At 44.7% G+C, this 26,519-nt stretch overlaps 1 protein-coding gene across 6 annotated transcripts in view; it reads left to right on the top strand.

The window, feature by feature from the left end:
* Positions 1-26,519, top strand: part of EOMES (eomesodermin) — a 161,256-nt gene that overhangs the window by 116,560 nt on the left and 18,177 nt on the right. Inside the window, exon 3 of one of the 6 annotated variants that reach the window (XM_080974767.1) lies at positions 16,497-16,614. The exons of the other annotated variants lie outside the window; for them this stretch is intronic. The gene's annotated coding sequence lies outside the window, so the exon portion shown is untranslated. The remainder of the gene's footprint in view (positions 1-16,496; positions 16,615-26,519) is intronic. 6 annotated transcript variants of the gene reach the window in all.

Below are 26,519 nucleotides of genomic sequence, written 5' to 3'. Positions count from 1 at the left end.
CATACAGACTTGCCAAATGAAAAAAGAAATGAAAGAGTGAACTGTACACCTTCATACAGCATGATGTGTCTCAGCCCAGAGAATCCAGAAGTCTATGAATGATTCTGGAAAGGCTTCTTTTGTAATCACAAATTCTCACTGAGTGCATTTGCTCATGCTCACAAATGTATGAAGTCAATGCCAAGGCTAGTGCTGGTGATAACTTTGGTGGTATTATTGCTCTAACTTGGTTTGGTTTCTGGGCTTGAAATATCTAGGATTTGCATTGACTCCCAACAGCCTGGTTGTCCTGTCGTCTTGACAAGGAACATATCTAGAATGGTGGAACAAGGCAGTAAGATTACATCCAAGCGAACAACTTTTTTCCCAATTGGCAATTTGCAGCCTTTTGGTTTTTCACCTACCTTGTAGCAACTCGTCACAACTCGGCACTGGCGGTTAGGCATTGGTAAGAAGGGGTTTAGAGGTTGTGGGGGGGGGAGCGCCATCACCTCCCCCCAGAGAATGAAGAGTGGTCCGGTAAAGGACTCTGGGGGGCGTGGCCCTGTCCAAAGCCTATGGAGGTGTGGGCCTAAGGCACGCCCCCGAGCGGTGACCCAGGGGAGCTCCTAGTTGAAGTGCCTCAGCAGGAGACTCCCCCTCTATGGTGTTAACCCTTCCCGTGTCTCCAGCAAATGGGCTGGAGCCGGATAGTTGATAGGACCAATGCCTAAGCCAATGCCTCTCATTCCTGAATTCAATAAAGTTGTGGCCTAATTCGCCCATTTAACCTTAAATTCTGGTGTCTTGTGACTTCATTTATCCTTGGTGGGGGGTGGGAACTCGCCACGCAATGGAAGTCTTATGAGCCTCTGCCTCCACCTGACCCCTCTTTAGCTCTGGCCCTGCTTTGCTTGAAGAACTGACGGCCTCAATTAGGTGTGGGAAACCATTTTCAGTCCAAATGTTGCATTTCCCTGCTGGCACAAAGATGCCATAATGGGGCCAGAAGCATTCTCTTATTTCATGAAATATTTCAGCCAGGCAAAAACAATGTAGGAAGATGCAAAGCAGCAAGATCTGAAGGACCACACATTCCCCAGTCCTAGAATAGAGCTAATTTGAATTTGGATGATGAGTAGATTAGGGGGCGGCGGGGAGTGGGCTTTTATCTTGCCTAAACTGCATTTAATATACAGTAGTTATTGACAGAAGGGACACAGGTAGCGCTGTAGGTTAAACCACAGAGCCTAGGACTTGCCGATCAGAAGGTCGGCGGTTCGAATCCCCGCAACAGGGTGAGCTCCCGTTGCTCGGTCCCTGCTCCTGCCAACCTAGCAGTTCGAAAGCACCTCAAAGTACAAGTAGATAAATAGGTACCGCTCTGGTGGGAAGGTAGACGGCGTTTCCGTGCGCTGCTCTGGTTCGCCAGAAGCGGCTTAGTCATGCTGGCCACATGACCCGGAAGCTGTACGCCGGCTCCCTTGGCCGATAAAGCAAGATGAGCGCCGCAACCCCAGAGTTGGCCACGACTGGACATAATGGTCAGGGGTCCCTTTACCTTTTTAGTTATTGACAGATTCTGTGCTGGACTGGAGTGTAGCTGGTTACAACTTCAACAAAGTAATGCTTTCCCCAAAATACAATTGGTTGGTTGGCATCTGCCTGTCACTGAAGACAGTTGGAGGAGTACACCTTTGGGGGTGAAGTCAAACTGTTGGAAGGTTGGAGCACCTGATGGGGCTGAGGACACCAGGCTAGTAGGGACATGACGGCCTTTGAGCAAATGAGGCATCAGAGATATACACAATTTTAATAGTACTAGATACAGGGGGTTTCATTGGGAGGAAGAACTGAGTGCTACACTTAACTTGGCAAGCTGGTCAAGAGCCTCTATGTGTTCAATTTCAGCTGGTATTCAGGAAGCCACCCTGGCCAAACTACCGTATATATAAACCCAAATCTCTCCCCACAATGTTTGCTGCAGCACATACGCTTATAGCTGGAAATTGGAAATACACAGAGAAGAGTAGCAAAGAGGTACAGATGGGTGTGGTTTCTCTTAATTAACAGGCAAAGTGCAGTTGAGTTGGACAAATTTTAAAAGATAGTTTCTCAGGTGTCTGATAAAGCTGTATTTTGTACATAAATGTCAACAATAGCCAAATTGTTTCAACCAAGTCAGCCAGTGTTTGACACCCCTTAAATAAGATTGGAAAACTATAGACTATGGACTATGTGCCTCTTGTCAGAACCTGTATAATGACAAAAAGAGAGAATTTTATCAATTTGTGAAAACATTAGGTTGTGCCTTCCCCTGGTATGTCAATTGCAAATAATTGATGTGTTCCTTTTCATTATCCTTTTTCTCTATTTACTATGCTAGTGTGTTCTTCAACCCCCCAGTTTTGTATTGACTTATTTATTACTTACCTTTTTCCTCAGTGATAATTTTGTATATACATTCAGACTGAAACTGAGTAAGGCAAACATATTGTTTTGAATTGACACTGCTTCTACCAGGGCCCCCCCCCCTTATTTATTTTAAAAGGACCATACATTTTCATGCTCTTTGCCTGCCTGTTCCCTGAGGTTGTCAGTTGCTAAAATAAATTTATATATATATTAGTGTACTTTGGTTTTGGTTTGGGTGCTCTTTATTCTGTCTTGCCCCTGGGCTCTTGAGTATGGAAGAAAAAAATGTGGTGGTGGTTCTCTCCATGTGACTTGCCAAAAGGGGTGTTAAGAAATCTCCCTGGTTGTTCCATATGTGTGAGCTGCAAAGAGGTGCTAAATTGCTGAAGGAAATTAAAATGGGGAAAGAGGGAGGAAAGAAAGTTTTTGTGTGCTTTGGATTCTGGGCAGCCTTTTAAGAGCACTGTGGTTAGCTATGCCGGAAGAAAAATGCTGGCCATTCTCTGAGTGGTTGACCTCTCCAAGAATAATGGCAAAGAAGAAATGGGAGGAGGAGATGGAGGGAGAACTTAGCCTCTGGTTATGTGTACCTGGAGTCTGATCAGGTGCTATTAAAAGGAATTTTCATACCTCTGAAAAAATAGAGAAGAATCTTAAAGGGGAGAAATAATATTTTGGACAAGCTGTCATTTTCAATATGTTTTTACTGTTTGAATCTTGTAGTGATCATTCCGATGCACAGCTCGTTTTCCACAGTTAGATTCCACTGGTGACATGTTAAGCAGCAATGCAAACAACTATGTGTATTGGCTTAGAAAGGACTCTCTTGATTTCTTGGGGCTGTTTTGCTTTGTTGCCTTCCTAAGTCAGCAAAACTGCTGAGATCCTGTCCAAATGACACTCAGCTGCATTTACAAAAATTAATGGCTGCAAAAGGTACCAATTAGAGTTTGATTTGGGCTTCCTTTGGCATTCATATGCTTAGAATTTGCTCATTTGTTCTAAACTGGCAATTTGTCACCCGTGCATGTCTGCTTTGCTGGTATTTCTCACTTGCTAAATTCTTGAGTATGTTCATAAGGACATCAGCCACTTCAAACAGTCTTAATCCACAATTGGCAAATTAACTCTATCTGAATAAAATCTAGAGACATTTGGTGAGCGGGGAGAATGTCAGCGACAATTCCAAGCACCAGGGGTAGCTCACATCTCAAAGTATCCTCCTATAGTCTACTTAATGCTGACAGGAATGTTTGGGTATGGTTTGAAGTAGTGATAAAGTATTGTGCTTTCAATCTACTTGCAAGGATGTGATAGTAAAGCTGTAACATATACCCACTTACCTGGAAGTAAGTTCCATTAAACTCAGTGGAACTTACTTCTTAGTAGACATTGCTAGGGTTGCACTATAAGCTGATGTCTGTGGATTGCAGTAAGGAACAGACTGATGCAGTTGGTTTGTATATAGGATCAATTGTGATAACCGATCAACAAAGCTGGGGTTGTTTTTTTAATCAATACAGTTAGCTGGAGCTCATATAAGTCGGCCACACATTATGTCACACTGAAATACTGACTAACCTTTTACATTTAAGTGAGTGTGACCCAAGTCTGAAATTTAGGTTGGATCCAACCCACTAAAATAAAAAACAAATTATTCATATGTGGGTTTTAAGACATTTTTTTCTAAAGCAGCTCACAAATCAAGAGTAATTGCACTCTATGGAAAAACAAAAACCTCCCTATATTTTTTCAATCCAAACAAGATTTGAAAAAGGTGGTTGTGACTGAGATTTGAGGACCTACCCAGGAGAGATACTAGACTCCTTAAATAGGTGTGAAGTGAGCGAGAGATCCATACAAAGTTTTTCTAGAATCCCATCAAAGAAAAAGAGATGATCTTGGTGAGGCCTAACATAAACACCAGCCTGTAGCACAATAGGGGACCAAACAGTAATCCAACAAACATTACAGAGAGGAGTGGAAGGAGGAAACAATTTTAGAAGCTGCATCCCCCTTTCTTAGGGATGGAAACCCTGTGGCCTGCCAGGTGTTGCTAGCCTCCAAGTCCCACCATGGGACAGCCCAGGGTGATGGCAGCTGTAGTCCAAGAACATCTGGAGGGCCACACATTTCCGAGCCCTGTCCCATCCCATCCCATGTTCTGAGTTGTTGCTGTTCTGGAAATTACAACCCAGATCCTCTACCTCTACCTATGGCATTACTATGTGGAAAAGACCAAAGATTGATGGCCAATGATCATTCAGAGGGGATAATTTCAATGATTGTTGGGGCCAGGGATGGGGGAGAGATTAAGATTTTAATCATGGCTTGCTAGGGTCTAGTCGTGTGCTGTCTTAGACAAGTTCATTTTATCTCAGAAATGATTGTGACAGTGTTGTCATAAAGACAACTAACAGTTACACTCCAGTGCCCACTTAACTGAAGAGTTAGCTTCATTGGACTCTTGGGCTTATTTTGAGTAGAAATGTATAGGATTGCACTGTAAAATGTTGATCTGACCCCCTGGATCCTTAGAGAAAGTGTAAGTTGTAAATAAAATACCGGTAACTATTTCATTTGGTGCATATATACAAGAACTCGTCGTCAAGCCATTATTCCAGGGGAGTAATGGAAACCAGAGGTTCAAGGGTGATTGAGTGACATATTCCCCTTGACACATATAGCATAGAAGCCATGCTTCAGTCAACATTCCATATCTCCAGGCAGTGCAGGGTTGCAGCCATCAGAGAGAGATTTTACTGACTGTGAAGTTGCACCCATTGCAACCTGTACTCATAGCAATTCTGGTAGAATGGAATCCATAGGATGGATGGCCCAGAAGCAAAGCCTGGCATTCCAAGGGTCCACATTAAAGAAAGAAGCAGGTTTTTCTGCACAGCTAAAAATTGACATGATTTTGTTCAGAATTAAAATTACGTATGTGTGAACAAGCCAGCTCCCAATTTTCCCTTCGCTTACTCAGTAAGTGTATTTCCAATGGCAGGGGCAACACAGTATCACAAAGGGGTGGTCATATATAGTTAATGGGTCTTTGGCAACATGATTCTTCTTAACCTCTTGGATTTTTCTGCAGAAAGGGTAAATATGGATTAAATTGGGAGGGGGGAATAGGGGCTGGCATTTTAATGTTAAGGATGGTTGTGTTGGATGGTTTATACTGCAAAAAAAGTGTTTGTGTGAGGAATTCCCATCCCACAATAAACAGTCATCTGAAGGCACTCTTTGGAATCCACATCAAGAAGTCTCCCACCACTTCCACATAGTTGGCTAGATCTCAGCCTTTGTCTAATGCACTTTGTGGCTTATCCCTTCCTCTGTCTGGAGAATTTAGCCCTGCCACATTCACTTTAAGTAGAACAATTTTATTTTGCCTGCTTTACAGGCATAGATATGTTAACAGGAGCGATCAAAAAGAAGTGACGACCACTGTAAGTAATTGCTCCAGTTCTAAATCCTGGGCCATAAAAACAATAGTCTTGGGCTGAGAGTCTATTATGCAAATAGAGAAAGATTGTAAGGCTGTGTTGAGCATGAACAGATCAGGCGATGAGGAACCTCTGGACCTACAGATGTTGCTGGACTATAGCTCCCATCCTCATTGACCATTGGGCATGCTGGATGGGGCTGCCTGGAACTGGAGTCCAACAACATTTGGAGGGACACAGTTTCCCCATCCCAGACATAGCTCAAAGTGCAAGATGGTGTTTTTGTATCAGGTTAGCCATACTGATTCGTATGCCCACCCACACTCACCAATCCCCCACTCCACCTCTTTCTCCCTTTTCTTCCTAATGTAACGTTATAACGTCTCAACAAATGAAACTGATATGTAGAAAATGTAACTTGAAAAAAAGAGACATTGCACTTACTTTTGTAAACCAAGAAATCTTTAACAAAAAATATGTTTTAAAAAATGCAAGATGGTGGCTATTTTGAAGAATTTTATGACAACGTGGAGCTTGAAGAGAGTTTGGGGAGTGGGGACAGTACGGTGTGGGGTGTGCGTGCAATGAATAGTTGTAAGAAGTTGTAAGAAGACATAAGCAAGTCATAGGAAGCATGCCAAGCCAGGACCTTGCAATGAAAATAAAGGTATACTTCTTTCACACTTTTTTTCTTGTACATCACTGCCCAAGGTGCATCAGTTTGCAAGGCCTCTCAGCACCTTTATTACATGCTCACCCTATTCAGGTATTTTCAGTCCCTCACAAAATGAGGGAGAATCAGGGCAGGACACTAGCTTTGCTCCCTGTTGTCATCTCTGTCACCTTTCATGAGTTGGAGGGATAACTTCAGAAGCAGGGAACCTTTTCACTGTCAACATATAGCTTCCTGCAGGAGTTCAATATAATACAGTACAGTGGTACCTCTGGTTACGTACTTAATTCATTCCGGAGGTCCGTTCTTAACCTGAAACTGTTCTTAACCTGAAGTACCACTTTACTTTAGCTAATAGGGCCTCCCGCTGCTGCCACACGATTTCTGTTCTCATCCTGAAGCAAAGTTCTTAACCCGAGGTATTATTGCTGGGTTAGCGGAGTCTGTAACCTGAAGCGTATGTAACCCGAGGTACCACTGTACTGGTTTGTCCTGGCCTTTAACACCATAGCTATAGATATACCTAGGACCCACCCTTATGTATTATATTAGATATAATATTGTACTGATGCAACCATCCCTGGGATCTTATGGTGAAGGGCAGGTAATAATTCCAGATAAGAAATAATTCCAGATAAGTGGTTTCATCCTAAGACAACCACAGTGCACAGCTGTCCTGCAGCCTGTTATCTCAGCAGCTTTGGTGTGTACAAATGCAAGCTGTGCATGACCGGCACCTTAGTTCATCTTAACTGCAGGTATGGTGGAGACAAGTGCCTGAAGTAAGAAGGACAGATATAAACTACAGTCGTACCTTGGTTCTTAAACGGCTTGGTACTCGTACGTTTTGGCTCCCAAATGCCAAAAACCCGGAAGTAAGTGTTCCAGTTTCTGAACATTCTTTGGAAGTCAAATGTCTGCCACAGCTTCCGATTGAGTGCAGGAAGCTCCTGCAGCCAGTTGGAAGCCGCACCTTGGTTTTCGAACGGTTCCGGGAGTCAAATGGACTCTTGGAACGGATTAAGTTCAACAACCAAGGTACCACTGTATAGTGGAGCTTCCTGCACTCAATTGGAAGCTGCATTGGACATTTGGCTTCCAAAGAATGTTCAAAAACCGGAACACTTACTTCCGGGTTTTCGCCATTTGGGAGCCAAAACATACGAGTACCAAGGCATTCGAGAACCAAGTTATGACTGTACAGGGAAAGGCAAGAAGGGACTGAACCTCAAAAGACCAACAAACCTTTAGCATGCACCCTCTACCACCTGGTAAACTAAAATAGGGACGATCATTTGCTAAGGATAGGTTACCAGAAAACAGAGATTCTTCCTGGCAAATAGGGACTGTTGGTGTGTGCCCAAGCCTATAGTCTTCGCTGATTCTTTGACAGATGGATCACAAATTGTTCTGAGTTCTAGAAACTTACCTGTTCCTTTTCAAACTGGGAGGGGTGGCTAACACCCCAGAGGACAGGATCACACTTCAAAACGACCTTGAGAGGTTAGAGAACTGGGCCAAAACAAACAAGATGAATTTTAACAGGGAGAAATGTAAAGTATTGCACTTGGGCAAAAAAAATGAGAGGCACAAATACAAGATGGGGGACACCTGGCTTGAGAGCAGTACATGTGAAAAGGATCTAGGAGTCTTGGTTGACCACAAACTTGACATGAGCCAACAGTGTGACGCGGCAGCTAAAAAAGCCAATGCAATTCTGGGCTGCATCAATAGGAGTATAGCATCTAGATCAAGGGAAGTAATAGTGCCACTGTATTCTGCTCTGGTCAGACCTCACCTGGAGTACTGTGTCCAGTTCTGGGCACCACAGTTCAAGAAGGACACTGACAAGCTGGAACGTGTCCAGAGGAGGGCAACCAAAATGGTCAAAGGCCTGGAAACGATGCCTTATGAGGAACGGCTAAGGGAGCTGGGCATGTTTAGCCTGGAGAAGAGGAGGTTAAGGGGTGATATGATAGCCATGTTCAAATATATAAAATGATGTCACATAGAGGAGGGAGAAAGGTTGTTTTCTGCTGCTCCAGAGAAGCGGAGACGGAGCAATGGATCCAAACTACAAGAAAGAAGATTCCACCTAAACATTAGGAAGAACTTCCTGACAGTAAGAGCTGTTCAACAGTGGAATTTGCTGCCAAGGAGTGTGGTGGAGTCTCCTTCTTTGGAGGTCTTTAAGCAGAGGCTTGACAACCATATGTCAGGAGTGCTCTGATGGTGTTTCCTGCTTGGCAGGGGCTTGGACTCGATGGCCCTTGTGGTCTCTTCCTACTCTATGATTCTATGATTCTATGAATATTTGGAGTAAGTATTGTGGAGTTTTAAGAGTAATACCATAACAAGTTTCACATGCAAATAAGGAAGAAGCTTTTCATTTCAGTTACAATAATAGAAGTCCTAGAGCATTACACTGCTGGAACTGAGAGTGGAATCTGGATTATGGCAAACTGTGGCATCAATTCTGTATGTGTACACACATATTCTGGGTGTGGGCTTAAGATTCCCTGTCCCATACCCCAAATACCAGCTTCTCAGTGATAGCATGAGGCACAACTGTTATTTGCAAACATGCCTACTGAGCAAAAGTATATTACTTTCACCAGCTTTTAACACTCTCACATAGGTGATGCATAGCAGCAACAGTCCTTCTTGATCTGTTGCAGAGATACCAATATTGAGCTAAGTATATTTGAAGTACGTATAGGTGTTGACCTTTGGCTTCCACCAATGGAAACAAAGGGTTACAGAAACACAGAACCTTAAAAACACAAACAAATACCATGCCCCAATGCCAGCCGTAGGCGATTTCTAATTGTCAACTGCATGGATCAAACCTGTTATGATAAATGTCATGTATTCCGTGGACATTTTTCTTTTTTTTTTACAAGATAGTAAAGAAGAAAAAGAGGTGAGAGTATACATGCCAGCTCACTCCAAGCGTTATGAGAGAGCTAACCGATCTCCCATTAAAATCCTTGGTTGTACATAATGTGAACACTTGCGATGCAGAATTGACTGTAACAAAATGTTTGCTTCACTTCTTGTTCAGTTTTTGGTAGCAGGAGTAGTTTGATGTAAATAGCCTAGTATCTTTTGAATTTGAATATTAAAGCAGCAGAATAAGAGCATAAGAATAACCAAACCAAAATCTTAAATTCATTTACTAATTCAAAGCATTTATGTCCGGCTCTTCAGCTAGAAAGGCTCCCCGAGCAGCTTACAAATCAGTAAAAAATAACACAGTCATTGCCCTTGGGCTTACAATCTAAAAAGACTGAACACAAAAGGAAAAAGGGCTGGGGATGGGAGAGGAAAACAAGCAAATTCAGGCACCAAATTATTATCATTACAAGGTTCTTCTAATGACCAGCTTGGGTGGAAATGGGAAGCTCACAGGTCAACAAAACAGGCCTTGGCAGCCACTTGTACCTTAGTGACCCAGCCTTCCTGGAAGTGACCGAAACACTGCTGCTATTTGCTGACCTTCTAACCCACCACAGGCCACTTTGTAAGGTAGCCAGGCCACCCATCTGTCAATCACCTTATGTCCTATGACATTATGCCATTGTAAACAGACTCCGGGGCTGCACAGGAAGTCATCCTTCGCAGCCCCACCTTGAACTGCAGAGGAGGATTTCCTGTGCAACCCCACCTTCAAATGCAGCAAAAGAGTCTTCCTTTTAAATAAAGGCTTGAATTCAGCACTTTCTGAGTTTTAAAAAAAGTGTTGTGTTTATTAACATATTTTTTGTACTTATAGCAAATATAAGTATCCTTCATCAAAAAGTCCCAGGATGTGCTACCAAAAGAAAATCACAATTAAAATAAGTACAATGTACATTTAAATCACAAAATAATGGCACAGAAACAGCCAATATCCAAATAGCAGAGCAGCGGTGCACAGCAACAGTGCAGGCGGTTGAAGGCATCCAATCAACCAAAGGCCTGGGTAAAAAAAGTGTCTCTTGACCACTTGTCTAAAAGCATACAATGATGGTGCACCTCAGAGAGCAGGTTATTCCACAACCTTGGGGCCACCACAGTGAAGGCCCTCTTGTGCTTTGCTGCCCTTCCAACCAAAGAAGGTGGAGGCAGTACGTGTAGGGCCTTTCTGTTGAGCTTAACACCTGGACAGGTCAACAGGTGGGGGGGAGGCACTGCTTCAGATATTTGCAGCCCAAGTAATAAGTATTAACACTTACATATAAGTGATGTATATAAAATACATCAGTAGTGAACTGGCATCCAGTGCGGATCTTTCCAGACCTACGTAATCTGTGTTTTGCCAGAGACACCCAGAAGAAGCCTTACTTCTGCATTCTGCACTAGTTGCAGGTCCTGAACTATCTTCAAGGGCAGCCCCATGTAGAATTGTTCAATCTGGAAATTACCAAAGAGTTTATCACTGTTGCCAAGCTATCGCTATTCCAAAAGGGATGTAGCTGACAAACCTAGCCACCAAGGCTGGATGGATCAAGGAGTACCTCCTAGCTATACACATGTTCCTTCCAGCAGAATGCACCCCTGCCCAGAACTGGCCTTCTCCGTATGAACCAGATTTGAAAAGCTGCAACATACAGTACCTCCATCTTGTCTAGATTCAGTTTCAGTTAACTGGTCAGCATCCAGCACGTTACCTCTTCCAAGCGCTGATCTAATATAGCACCTTAGAATGATTCCTCTGATTCAGAGCTAAGTGCCGTCAACATACAGATGACACTTCACTCCAAATCCCCTGTTAATCATTCTCAATTGCTTCATATATATGTTAAAAGTCATGGGGAACAAGATTGCCACCTGGCGAAACCCACAGGTTAGCTCCCAAAGCAACCTGCAATTGCCCCCCAGCTTTACTCTGTGAAATCAGCCTTGTAGGTTGGAGGAGAACAACTGTCAACACGGTACCCCAACTTCCAATGCCTAGAGCTGCTCCAAGAGGATACAGTGGTCAGCAGTGTGGGAATGTTGTGGATAGTAGGAGAGGATATATTGAGTAAATATTATCCTTCCTCACTTACGCTTGTGAGTCAGTAACAGAGTACATCCCCCAATATATAACAGGAAGCTAGTTGGTAGATTCATTTGAATCTCTTTACGTAGGCAATCCAATCTGACTTGTCCAGATTGGGCTTGATCCTGGTAAATTCCCCTTTTATCCCTCTTGAATAAAAACACAACAGTCTTCTTTAAAAGTAAGGATAAGTTTACTTACATTCAGTTCACAGTAGGTTCCCTGAAGGCAGGCTTTTAGCTTGGAGTTACAGAAAAGAGAGTGGATTCATCCCATGTAGAGGTTTGAGCCCATGTGCTGCTGGCTGAGAACCAGCAGACAGCAAAATACATCAGTATCAGAAGAAAGCAGCAAAAGAGGAAGATGGCTGCATGACTGGCCCTTTTACAGGGTCTCACAGGATCACACTCATCTACCTGGTCACACGCAGGGGGAGGATGCTCCAGACCAGGTGTGACAGGAAGTCCTCCTGGCTGGAGTAACATCCCCCTGTGTGTCCACGCTGGGCTAACAGGAAGTGTTGTACTTGACTGCTTATGTTACATCCCACAAGCAATATCAAAAGCTGCTGAGAGGTCAAGGAGAACCAAAAAGGTTGCAGTCCTCCTGTCCCTCTCCTGACAAAAGTTACCACCTAGGGTGACCGAAGCACTTTCAGTGCTGTATCCAGGCCTGAAGCCGGATTGTAATGGGCCCAGATAACCCACTTCTTCTAAGCACACCACCACCCTCTTGAACACTTTGTCCCAAAGGGGAATATTGTCCCATGAACAATAATTCTGGGTCCAGAGAGATTGTCTTGAAAGTAGGATGCACTGCCACCTCCTGAAGGGCCAGTGGCACCTACCCCTCCCACAATGGGGCATTCAGGCAGAGTAAATCACTTGGATGTGAAGGCTTTACTGAGCTTAGGAACAAATAGCATAGGAAGCTGCCTTATACAGAGTCAGACCAACAGTCCATCTTGCTTCATACTGCCTTCACTGACTGCCACCATGGTTTCAGATAGTGCATCTTTCCAGATTTTCCTGGAGGTACTGTGGATTAAGAACATAAGAATAGCCTGATTGACAGCACTTAAATTGGTACTGAAGCCTAGAAGATACTCTTCACCCTAGAGGAAGCAGAGTGCTGATTGTTGCAGGGCCGGCCCTAACATTAGGCAAAGTGAGGTAGCCATGCAGGTGGTTTGGGGTCTCACAGCAGAGCAGAACTTAATGTTATTGTTTGACTTAATGTTATTGTTTTATTGTACTCAAATATCACCTGTCAAATTTGTTCAACCTTTTCCCTTTAACATAAAGCTTTTATATCAATGATGTCAAAATCAAAAAGGATGTCACATTAAACCACATGCAGCACAAAGTTTCTCTCTCCCTCAATTTTTTTTTGAAAATGTTGCGCACGCAAATGACTGTTGCCTCTGTTTTTATTTATGGGCCAAATTTACTGACCTGCTAAAATAAGTTGTTCAATGTGAGCATTCTTTTTATTTATTTTTGCACACATAATTGGAGTTGGGTTAAATGAATTGCCCACATTTTTTAACAAAGTAAAAAAATAGTATGACCAATTCAGCCAATACAATACTAAATGGGAAACGTCTAAGCCATTTATCAGCAAAAATAAAAAAAGTGATCAGGGCCAGATATAATTCCGCTGAACCAAGATGCTGTGATAGAACTTCATTCTATAGCACATCATGCCAGATTGTGCAATGATAATGCCTTTGTACTTTTGCTGACTCACAACAAGATAAGGTAATGTGGGGTAATAATATTAAGCAAGAATAGCTGTTACCTCATGTGAGATTATGTAACGTTACCTCTGACCTTTGCTGGAGGGTTCCTTGTAGGCAGTAACTTGAGGATGTGGTCACACTGACATTTTGAGCTAGATTTTATTTCTGGGAATGCTCTGACTGTTGTTGGATCCTTCCCACATGTCCAGAGCCAGGGTGGCATAGTGATTAGAGTGTCAGACTAGGACCTGGGAGATCAGGGTTCAAGTGCCCACTCAGACCCCACCTTGAGCCCCTTGGAGAAAATGATGGTATGTAAATACAACCAACCAATCAGTGGTACTAAAAATGGACTAACTAATCATGGATGGTGCAACAACCAGCATGTTTCAATTCTAGAATGCTGTTGGCATTGATGAGGCATTTCAAGAAGAGAGTGACTGAAATCCATGTCTAAAGATGAGGCGAAAGATAAGGAGCTGAACTGGAGCAAAGATGTGTCACAAACCGGAAATGGTGAACTCAGGAAGAAGCGTGTGAAGGAAAACCCGAGGGCACTCTAGGAACGGGGAAGAGGAGGTGTTTACTGAACAAGCGGTGATGTTGGACTTACCAGCAGTAAGGAGGGAAGCAGATCCGGTTGCACAACGTTTTGCAGAATGTTCAGAGAACTGCCTTGCGTCTCTGGATTTGAGCAGCTATTGTCCAGATAGTTGCTGGAAAGCTCTTTGATGGAAAAGAATAAGCACCTACTCAGAAGGAGGGCAGAGTGCACTGCACAATTCTCAGTGTTGGGTTGGCATCAAAAGTGTGCGGCAGGAGAACTAGAGGCCTCTAATGCTTCTGTGTCACTCAGTCAAATCAGAGCCATAGATTCTGAGAAAAAAATGTCTTCGCAAAATAGATGTTTCCCCTCTGGACCTCCTTACATATACACAACTGGGGGGGGGGGGGGGCGGGGAGAGAAACAATCCTACACTGCCAAGCACTGAATAGCAGTGGGCTAAATAGAAATCTTTCGAAAGTTTGTCTTAATAGAAAGAAGCCATCCTAATGCAGTGGTGCCCCGCAAGACGAATGCCTCGCAAGACGGAAAACCCGCTAGACGAAAGGGTTTTCCGTTTTGGAGGTGCTTCGCAAAACGAATTTCCTATGTGCTTGCTTCGCAAGACGAAAATGTCTTGCGAGTTCCTCCGGGGTTTTTTTCCTTTCCCCCCCCTTTTTCCCAAGCCGCTAAACCGCTTATCAGCTGATGGCTAAGCCGCTTACCAGCTGATCTTTAAGCCGCTTAACAGCTGATGCTAAGCCGCTTATCAGCTGATCTTTAAGCCGCTTAACAGCTGATGCTAAGCCGCTTATCAGCTGATCTTTAAGCCGCTTAACAGCTGATTCTAAGCCGGTTATCAGCTGATCGTTAAGCCGCTTATCAGCTGATCTTTAAGCCGGCTAAGCCGCTAATACTGTAGCGCTAAGCCGCTAAACCTCTAATGGGCTTGCTTCGCAAGACGAAAAAACCCGCAAGACGAAGAGACTCGCGGAACGGATTCTTTTCGTCTTGCGAGGCACCACTGTGCTTTTGTTGGCCCCTCAAAAAGTGATTTATTGGTCTGAATCCCCTTCCTGTCATTATCTTTCATCTATTGTAGCTTGCATCTTGGAACCAGCTGCCCACAAAACAATCTACAAATAGTTGGAAACTTCCTTTTGACCACCATCCTACGTTTATTATGATTTCTGTTATTAACAGAGACAGTTTGTAGCCTTAAGTTTGGGAAGTGCCAATCTTCTTTTTGGCCCACAACAGATTTGCAAACAGGTAAGAGTGTTATGAGCACCGTGTGTGTGTGTACGTACACACACACACACACACACGCACGCACACACACACGCACACACACTGCAACAAAGCACTCACCACAACCTACAAGGGAATGCTTCTTTTAAGCCTAATTTCATCCAAGGAGGGGAGACTCTGCCGGTTCCAGCAAAGGTGTCTGTTGGCACATGTGCACCTGCAGATCAGTGACCTCTGATTTTACTCCCAAGTGTTGTATGAGGATGTCAGAATTCCCTTTAAATTTGGGACATGGGAGAATGTTAACCCAAATGGGAGGTTTCTCCATTGGAGGGTAAATTATAAGACAGGAGCTAGACGTTATCCGTGGGCGGAAAGCGTCCATGAAATGGATGTTTTACTCAGCAAAAAAGCAAAACGATTTTAGCCTCTAAATATGCAGAGACACAATATCAAGTATCACAAATGTGATGCAGCCAGCAACACTTAATTATCAGTTCTGCAAGCAAATTAGGTGAGAAAGTTACTTGTCTTTTTATATTTATTTTATTTATAAAACCCTTCAGAGAAGATATCAATTCTACCACAACTTACTGCACGTAGACTTTTTGCCTACCATTTCTTCTTCTTCTTCAGGTTACTTGTGTTTTTTGTGGTTTTTAAGAATCTCTAGATTAATTCCCTTATGCAAAAACTTACTTTCTATACAATTTTACCTTACATGCTAAATTGAATAGATGTAAAAGCTAGTATTCTAGTATAGGAGAGCATGAAAACGAATAGTGGGAGATTAGGAATATGGTTAACTATATAAACTGTTATATATATATATATATATATACACACACACACACACACACACAGACACACAAACACACACAAACACACACACACACACACACACACTGTATTCTTTTTAAGAGTTTTTTAATACCTGTAGGCTTAAAAGCTTTGTCTGGGAAACAGATCTAGAAAGAAAATGTTTTTGCAATCACCTGTGTGACCCTTTGTAAGATTTTAAGTACAGCAAATGTTTTTGGATATCTTTCAGCTGATGACATTCCACACAAACTATTAAAAAACTGTTTGCCAGCCACAGTTTATTTTTAGAGCAGGCCGTCATATAGTGTCTGCATAGCAATATCCCATACAGCACAGTTAAACAGATGAGGGGTAGACTTCGGGCCTTTCTGAGGGCATTTCCAGATGACCTGTTTAAACAGCATTCATTCTGGTTTACTTGCACAAAGCTACTGCACTGGTCAGACTATGTCCAGTCTTTATGGAGCATTCATTCAAATTCATTTATGGGACAGTTATATGACAATGAGCATATGTCCTGCATTCACCCTGATTTCCTTGTGGGGGTTTTACATATCTTCCTACTACTAATCATTCTTTCATCCCATACTTTTTAGTGCATTTCCCTGCCAATTGCCCAACAGAAGCCATCCACTTCAGTTCCAGCACGCACTTGAATCATTCCCGCAAGACAGAGGCAGTCTGGCAGCAACCCAGCTCTATGACTTTATAAAGGTAAAGGGACCCCTGACCGTTAGGTCCAGTCGCAGACGACTCTAGGGTTGCGGCGCTTATCTCGCTTTACTGGCCGAGGGAGCCGGCATACAGCTTCCAGGTCATGTGGCCAGCATGACTAAGCCGCTTCTGGCGAACCAGAGCAGCGCACGGAAACGCTGTTCACTTTCCCGCCAGAGTGGTACCTATTTATCTACTTGCACTTTGCCGTGCTTTTGAACTGCTAGGTTGGCAGGAGCAGGGACCGAGCAACGGGAGCTCACCCCGTTGCAGGGATTTGAACCACCGACCTTCTGATCAGCAAGCCCTAGCCTCTGTGGTTTAACCCACAGCGCCACCCCTGTAAACAGAAGGTGTCTCAAAGTTCATCCCAGCCCATCTTCTTGCACTGAGATCCTCATGCACACAGTCAGACCAAAAATGAAAGAGAAAACTATTGAATTATCATCAAATGAACAGATTTCTTTGAGAGATGAGATGAAACATCCTGCTATAGTATAGTTTTGCACTTGCTTGGGGGGAACAACAGCCACTGTAGCCACTCTTCTATGTTAAAGAGGCAAACATATGAACTGGAGCCTGTTTTCTTAAAAAATATGAATAGCTCTACAAATAATCTCATCTTTTATAGTAACCTTGTGCCCAGTATTGCTCAAGAATTCTAAACAAACAAACAAAAATCTGAGCAGTTTTGTAGTCTTGATTCAAAATGGCACCCAGATGCATCCAAACATGGCTGAAATCCTGGCTCCTTGATCTTGGGAATAATCATACAGTGGTACCTCGGGCTAAGAACTTAATTCATTCTGTTCTTAACCTGAAACTGTTCTTAACCTGAAGCACCACTTTAGCTAACGGGGCCTCCTGCTGCTGCCGTGCCGCTGCTGCGCGATTTCTGTTCTCATCCTGAAGCAAAGTTCTTAACCCAAGGTACTATTTCTGGGTTAGCAGAGTCTGTAACCTGAAACGTATGTAACCTCAAGCGTATGTAACCCAAGGTACCACTGTACAAAATTTGGTTTCAGTATCTTAAGAAATGTCCTAACATGTAGCAAACAGACAGACAAATATCTTTCCAAAATATATAGTATAGTGGACTAGTAGAAAGCCCTGATACCACCAGTGAATTTAAAGAAACAAAAAAAAAAAAATATGATTTGTATATGAATAGTGTGATTTATGAGTTTCAGGCCTGCACATGCTCACACCCACCCAGGGCTTCGATCTGATCCAGGGAACACCTGGCCTGACCTCAAATCAATTTTAATATTATTATTATTTTGGTGTGGGGGAGGAGTTCATATTTCATTAGGGTTATTTTGGTCCACCATCTGGATTCAACATGGTGTCCGTTGTCCAAGCATAGCCCAAGACCACCTCCTGCAGCTTAAGACTCTCAACCTGAGTTGGGCAACAGGATCTTCAGAGGCATCCAAATTGATGCAGGTTGGCACTCTCACACAAAAACGGGTGAAGTGCCACCAGATGGGGCAACAATATCTTCAGAGGTGTCCATATCAATGTAGTTTGGACCCCTCGTGCCAAAAATTGGGTGAAGTCACACCAAAGTCATGTTTCGGTCCAGCATCTTGATTCAGAAACCTTCATGCCAAGTTTGGCAATCATATCTCAAGACGCTGCCAAAACCATAGAGAACAGATGGACAGACAGACAAATCACTTTCCAAAATATACAGTAGATAAGCAAGAACATATGAAGAGCCCTGCGAGGTAAGATCAAAGGTCCATCTATTCCAGGATTTTCCAAATTTGGGTCTCTAGCTATTTTTGGACTACAGCTCCCATCATCCCTATCTAACCAGAAGACCAGTGGTCAGGGATGATGGGAACTGTATTCCAAAACCAGCTGGAGACCCAAATTTGGGAAACCCTAATCTATTCTATCTTCCTTCTCACAGACACCAACCAGATGCCTCCCCAAAGCCCACAAGTAGGGTATGAAAGACCCAGGCTTTCCTCTCTTGTTCCATAGCCACTGGTTTTCAGGAACATATTAGGTTGTACACAAGCTGCAGTTAATACAAGCACAAGCTGTTTCTACACAGGTAGACAGCCGTGTGTTTGTGTGAAAGAGTATACATTGATTTGTGCTGTTCAACCATTTATGTTCACAGATTGTACATTCATTGAATGTAACATGTGAACACCCCTATCGTCCCTGAACATAGAAGCTCCATCATGTGTACGTTCTCACTTATCTAACCTTATTAAAGGTTTGCATGGTTCAGTCTATTGCTGCACTGTTAGAGCAACACCTGTTCTATTACTGTGCTGTTAAAACAACACCTTAAAAGACTAACTAAATTATCTTGGGGTGAGCTTTCATACACAAAAAATTGTGCTATCAGACACATGATGTGAACAGTAAAGATGATAAATATATCTATTTTACTGTCTATAACACCCACCCACCCAGAACACACACAAATTCAAGGAGGGGGGGAAAGCAGTTTCCAATGTGAGATTAAAAACTGAACTAACACATTTCTGAAATCCCATATATGAGTCAATCAATTGAAGTTAATGAGGTTCAATTACTAGGGGTTGACAAACTCATAGACAGGTCCCGGCACACCCAATCCTTGCTGATGGCTGTTCAATCGACATGATTCCACTTGTGAAGTTATTACTCTTTGCAGGGACTTAAAGCAGTAATTTAAAGTTGCAGTGCTGTGGCGAATTGCTTTTTTCTTTACATACCATATATGTTAGGTAGGGGGAAATGAGTAAGAAAGGGAATGGGTGGCTGATGTAGTATTTTTCTTGTTTGATCCTCTTTGTTTCTACTAAAAAAATTGAAGATTGTATTTGGGGAGGTGTTTTTTTTTTGTTTGTTTTTTGCTCTCAGAAACAAATACCGTTGGGGTGGAATAAAGAATAGATTGAGTTATAACTAGAGGTCTGAAACTGGTTCAAACTGCCACACATGCCTATCAAAAATGTCCTGTGATGGTCTTCTCATTGCTGCTTGTAGGATCACAGCCACAAAAAGAAACACTTAGATACAGATCCAGCAGTGAAATGGTAATGATAATGCTGGTTTTGACCTATAAACCGTTAAACGGCTCAAGACCGCAATACCCCAAGGACCACCTCTTTCCATATGAACCTACCCGGATCCTGAGATCATCTTCTGAGGCCCTCCTTCATGTGCCCCCTCCTCGAGAGGTTTGGAGGGTGGCAACATGAGAATGGGACTTCTCTGCAGTGGCTCCCTGTCTGTGGAATGCTCTCCCAAGGGAAGTTCGCTTGGCACCTTTATTATACATCTTTAGGAGCCAGGCAAAAATGTTCCTTTTTAACCAGGCCTTTGGTTGATACGATGCCCTTTTAAAACGTGGTTTTTTGGGGGGGGCTATTGGGTTGTTGTTTTTATTTTTATAAGGTATTTTGTAGTTTTATATCTTGATTTTATTCTGTGAACTGCCCTGAGACCCCCGAGTATAGGATGGTATAATAATAATAATAATAATAATAATAATGGACCTCATGAAGGATAACATCCGGAACACACATTGTCTCCTGGGAAATTAAAAGATTTTATTCTGTAGCTGTCAATGCACATGCCTTTCAAATTGTTGGTGGTCACTTTAGGTATGAGTGTGGTGTAGTGGTTAGAATGTTGGACTAAGACCTTTGAGACCAGGGTTGAAATCCCTATTCAGCCATTGAGATGACCTTGAGCCCATCACAGTCTCTCAGCCTAGCCAACATCACTGGGTTGTTATGCCCAATGCATATGTCTTTCTCCTCTCCCACACCACTGCTCGCCACCAATACAAGTGCTTCAAAGAACACTTTTTCCAGGGGCTTTAAGCCAGGCCCCACATTCCACTCTGATGCCTCCATTTGAGGCTGGTTAAAGTGCAAAATCACTGTTTGAAGCATCCTCCTTTAAACACTAGAAGGTGGCGCTGTGGTCTAAACCACTGAGCCTCTTGAGCTTGCCGATCGGAAGGTTGGCGGTTCGAATCCCCAAGACAGAGTGAGCTCCCATTGCTCTGTCCCAGCTCCTGCCAACCTAGCAGTTTGAAAGCATACCAGTGCGAGTAGATAAATACCGTATTTTTCGCACTATAGGACGCACTTTTTCCCCTCCAAAAATGAAGGGGAAATGTGTGTGCGTCCTATGGTGCGAATGCAGGCTTTCGCTGAAGCCTGGAGAGCGAGAGGGGTCGGTGTGCACCGACCCCTCTCGCTCTCCAGGCTTCAGGAGAGCCCCACCGCCAGCCCCACAAGCTCGGGGGACAGCGGGAGAGGCGCAGCGCGCCCTTCCCGCTGTCCCCGACTTGGTTAGAAGGCTGGCGGGGGGGGAGCCTGCTCCTCCCCGTCGCCAGCCCCGCAAACTCGGGAGACAGCGGCAGGGGCGCAGCGCGCCCTTCCCGCTGTCCCCCGACTTGGCTAGAAGGCTGGCGGGGGGAGAAGCCTGCTCCTCCCCGTCGCCAGCCCCGCAAACTCGGGAGACAGCGGCAGGGGCGCAGCGCGCCCTTCCCGCTGTCCCCCGACTTGGCTAGAAGGCTGGCGGGGGGAGAAGCCTGCTCCTCCCCGTCGCCAGCCCCGCAAACTCGGGAGACAGCGGGAGAGGCGCAGCGCGCCCTTCCCGCTGTCCCCCGACTTGGCTAGAAGGCTGGCGGGGGGGAGAAGCCTGCTCCTCCCCGTCGCCAGCCCCGCAAACTCGGGAGACAGCGGGAGAGGCGCAGCGCGCCCTTCCCGCTGTCCCCCGACTTGGCTAGCAGGCTGGCGGGGGGGAGAAGCCTGCTCCTCCCCGTCGCCAGCCCCGCAAACTCGGGAGACAGCGGCAGGGGCGCAGCGCGCCCTTCCCGCTGTCCCCCGACTTGGCTAGCAGGCTGGCGGGGGGGAGAAGCCTGCTCCTCCCCGTCGCCAGCCCCGCAAACTCGGGAGACAGCGGCAGGGGCGCAGCGCGCCCTTCCCGCTGTCCCCCGACTTGGCTAGAAGGCTGGCGGGGGGAGAAGCCTGCTCCTCCCCGTCGCCAGCCCCACAAACTCGGGAGACAGCGGCAGGGGCGCAGCGCGCCCTTCCTGCTGTCCCCCGACTTGGCTAGCAGGCTGGCGGGGGGGAGAAGCCTGCTCCTCCCCGTCGCCAGCCCCGCAAACTCGGGAGAAAGTGGGAGAGGCGCAGCGCGCCCTTCCCGCTGTCCCCCGACTTGGCTAGAATGCTGGCGGGGGGAGAAGCCTGCTCCTCCCCGTCGCCAGCCCCGCAAACTCGGGAGACAGCGGCAGGGGCGCAGCGCGCCCTTCCCGCTGTCCCCCGACTTGGCTAGAAGGCTGGCGGGGGGAGAAGCCTGCTCTTCCCCGTCGCCAGCCCCGCAAACTCGGGAGACAGCGGCAGGGGCGCAGCGCGCCCTTCCCGCTGTCCCCCGACTTGGCTAGAAGGCTGGCGGGGGGAGAAGCCTGCTCCTCCCCGTCGCCAGCCCCGCAAACTCTGGAGACAGCGGCAGGGGCGCAGCGCGCCCTTCCCGCTGTCCCCAGACTTGGTTAGAAGGCTGGCCCAGCCCCGCAAACTCGGGGGACAGCGGGAGAGGCGCAGCGCGCCATCCCGCTGTCTCCCGACATGGTTTGGAGGCTGGCGGAGGGCTTCCTCCTCCCCCAGCCCCACAAGCTCCCAGAGCGATGCCAAAGCTGCGCGCAGCTTCGGCATGGCTCTGGGTCCCGTTCTGGGGGAGGGGGAAGCTCGGGCTTCCCCCGCCCCAGCCCTGCGCCTGGCGGGGGGGGGGGAATAAATTTTTTTGCCTTTATTTCCCCCCCCAAATCTAGGTGCGTCCTATGGACCGGTGCGTCCAATAGTGCGAAAAATACGGTAGGTACCACTGCAGCGGGAAGGTAAATGGCATTTTCGTGCGCTCTGGCTTCCATCACGGTGTTCTGTTGCACCAGAAGCAGTTTAGTCATACTGGCCACATGACCTGGAAAGCTGTCTGTGGACAAACGCCGGCTCCCAAGGCCTGAAAGCAAGATGAGCGCCGCAACCCCTTAGTCACCTTAGACTGGACTTAACTGTCCAGGGGTCCTTTACCTTTACCTTTACCTTTACCTTTAAACACTGCACTAGGGATTTCAAGAGGTGGACGGGACCATCCACAAGCCAGTCATTTGGCATAATGCAGCCAACACTAAAATTTGGCCGGGCTGCAATTTGGCCTGAAAAAGATCTGGCCAGTGAAGCCAAAAAGATTGGCACTGTCCCATAACAGGGTCTTTTTAGTTGTGGTTCCCGTGTTGTGGAATGCCCCCCCCCCCCCACTAGTGAGGTGCACCTCTCTTTCTCATTATTAACTTTCACTAGAAATTTGAAAACATTCCTGTTTGCCCAGACATTCAGTGGATGAATGTTCCTGGTAGTACCATGATCATTTGCTTTAGTTTCTGTTTTAAAATTTACAGAAATGGTAGCCATGTTGTTGCATAACATCCCTCTGCCAAATTACGGTATACTCCTTGTATAAGAAACTGTTCACGTAGCATGTAAAACGCGCCAAAAATCAGTCATTCGTAGTCCATGGATAGGCCATGGGCAACCATCCAAATTAAGTCTGAGTGGCCACAATAACTAAGATATTTGTTTGATGCAAGCGTAGGCAGGAAAGAAGGGAGAAGTGTGCTTGAAATGTCATACAGTGGTACCTCAGGTTACAAATACCTCGGGTTACAGACGCTTCAGGTTACAGACTCCACTAACCTGGAAGTAGTACCTCAGGTTAAGAACTTTACCTCAGGATGAAAACAGAAATTGTGTGCTGTCGGCGCGGCGGAAGCGGGAGGCCCCATTAGCTAAAGTGGTACCTCAGGTTAAGAGCAGTTTCAGGTTAAGAACGGATCTCCGGAACAAATTAAGTTCGTAACCAGAGATACCACTGTATTGGGCACATTCCACCTGTTCCAAGTTTGGGGCTTTGTTTTGTTTATTTTATCCTCTGCACAAACCCCATGCTAGGGGGGTGAAGCAGCAGCCAAATAGTCTAACAAGTGGCTTGTCAGCGAGGAATGTCCTAGCTGTAAGTATGGAGTCATCTTGACACTTTTCAGCCAATCCTTTGAGGATAATAAGTAAGGAGGACAAAATGAGTGCAGCCCTCCTGGGCCTCCCCTTAAGAGTTTAAAAGCAAAATATTGATTTTGAGTTACCCTGCTTCAACTCAGCTTCACTCTCATGATATTTTTATTCCCTTGCATATTGCCAAGTCCATTTGTTTTGTTTTTAGTCTTTTTTCCCTTCCAAATCACTGGTGAAACTGGCATGTCCATGTAACATTCCTGTACCTAAAAATACAGTCAATTGACACCTTGAAGGTTTCCAGGCAACTCTAACCATTTGTGACATCTTTAGCTGCCTCTCCAGTATGTTCAAAACAGATAAAGTGGATGAATTGATTTTAGTTGTCTAAAACCCTTGACAAAATCTCTCGGTGGCCATCCAAGCTGGTCTCTTGATGATTTAGATGGCTTTTGCTTCCAACACAAATGTGATCCTTCCTGACTCTCCACTTTGCCTTTTAACTCCATCCACAGTGGGTGTCCCCTTCCTGAAGGCAGAGCAGTTTCTTGCCTGCAGCAGGGCCATCCCAAGGCATTTTGCTGCCTAAAGCAAGGGGCAAAAGGGGGTGATGCCCCCTTATTCCACATGCAGAAGCCAACCAGGCGGACGGTTAACTCTTAATGCAAACACCAACTGCAGATGGACAGACCAAACCCATCTCTGCTCTGTGCCTGTTTCACAGGTCTACAACCATAGACCAGAAAAGTAGATTTAAGTAAGGTCCTACTGACCTGGACCCAGAAACCCTTTCCTCTAACAGCTGTCTTCCTCCCTACTCACACAGACAGGAAGAAACACAGGAAGGAAAAATAACAAGCTTTGGTGACCTCTCCACACATACAAGTGCTGCCCCCTAGCTAGCAAAAAATCATCTGTCTGGGGATTTCCCCCCAGGTTTTCTATATTTGTGTCTCAGAATGATTAGGCTTTATTGAAGGGGTCCCCCCAAGATTTACGGGATTTCCCCTGAAATACCAGTCTCTCTGCTCAATATTAGCAAAGATAGCAACAATAAGTGGTTGTTTTTTTTAAAAAAAAAAACTCCCTTAAGTCAGTCCACCTAATGGCATTAAAAGAAAGAAAACCGTTAAAGGGCACCAAAACTGATTTGGAAACTTTAGAGAAAGAAGCACCCTAATTATAATAATTAATGTAGGCCTGCAAGCTCTGCTGTCACACACTGAAGCCTATACTGTGAGAGAAAGGGGTGCAAGCCACCTGACCCAGCTGCTCCTCCTTTGGTCCTGCTCACTGCTTCCAAGTAAATTTCTGTATTCCCCAGCACGCTCTCCTAAACAGCCTCAGATGTCAAGGAAATAAACAACTATCTGACTTTTAGAAGACATCTGAAGGCAGCCCTGTTTAGGGAAGTTTTTAATGTCTGATGTTTTATTGTATTTTTAATATTTTGTTGGAAGCCACCCAGAGTGGCTGGGGAAACCTAGCCAGATGGGTGGGTGGGGTATAAATAAATTATTATTATTATTATTATTATTATTATTATTATTATTATTATTATCATCCATCCCTGAATTGAGCTTCTGGAGTCTATATCCACTGCAGTCTTTTCTCTTTCCAAACTTCTGTCTTCAGATACCCTTCCTCCAAAAAAACCACCCCCAAGTATCAAATCCTACACCAATTCCATGGATTGAACCTGGAACCTTTGCATGGAAAAGTGCGTGGTCTATTACAGAGCTGTGGACATTCCCTACAAAACCTAGGAAATTTGTATTATTGAGTCAACACAGCCTTACAATGATCACATTCACACTGCCCACCCTATTTGCACTCAGTTATCTATATTCATGGGTTGTTCTGTGGATCTGCAAATTAAGGATTAGTTTAGTTTTGATGCCTTATTATACTTTGTTTAGATTACTGGTTAATCCAGCCCTGTAGGGCCAAACATAGTATACAACTGCACATAAAATGTACGTCACTATGTACATCTCTTAGAGCTATTAAATTCTACACACAGTGCATACAGGCTGGATTTCTTTTCCTCTTTTCTTCCATTTTTAGGCTCTGCCAGCTCGATCTAAGTACTTTCCTTCTCTGTGCTGTCATTCTCTTTCCCATGAGACCATTCAAACAGAAAAAGAACAGTTCATTTTCTCTGCGCTAGGAGACAGAAAATCTTAAAAGAGCTGCACATTTTAGAAGAACACGAACAAATCATAATGGTGCCCACTAGTGCTTCTGTGCTGTAACTTTGTTCAACTTTCTCTTAAAGATTTGCATGTTTTGTCATCCAGTGTGCAGAAAGGCTTATGAGCCAAAGAAAGCCCCATAAATCAGTCTATACTATTGTGTACTAGTCAGTGAGTAGTTGCTATTATTTGATGAGGACAAACTCTGCAAGTCAGTAAGTGAAGGCAGCTTATCCTGGCATGGGGAGCAAATGATTTGCAAAGTTTCACCAGCTTAATGTCACAGTGAGGTTTAAGACACAGTGAACAGATCCAGTTGACATTCCCGTGCATTGAATTTATTGTATGCCTAGACTCTATAAATGTCTTGTATCATTTGATTTTTTTGAGATTAAATATTGTTCTTCCCTTTGTGTTGAAAGCAGATTATAGATGCTTAGATAAAATTTGACTGAACTATAGTTACCTGCCCTTAGGCTAAAATATTAGCAACCACAAAAGATGGGCATTGCCTTAAAGTGAACCAATTTATAAAGAATTTGAATTTAACTAGTACAGCTTCCTCAATTTGCAAAGTCTGAAAATGTTAATTCTGATTGGGAAGGGGAACTTTGTCTCAGCCAGGTCATTTGTTCTGTTCCTTCAAACTGTTAGAGTTTCTGAAATGTGCATGAACAGT

Source organism: Podarcis pityusensis (assembly GCF_964106645.2).
Source record: "Podarcis pityusensis genome assembly, chromosome: 12".
NCBI lineage: Eukaryota > Metazoa > Chordata > Lepidosauria > Squamata > Lacertidae > Podarcis > Podarcis pityusensis.
This window is presented reverse-complemented; position numbering and strand designations above follow the sequence as displayed.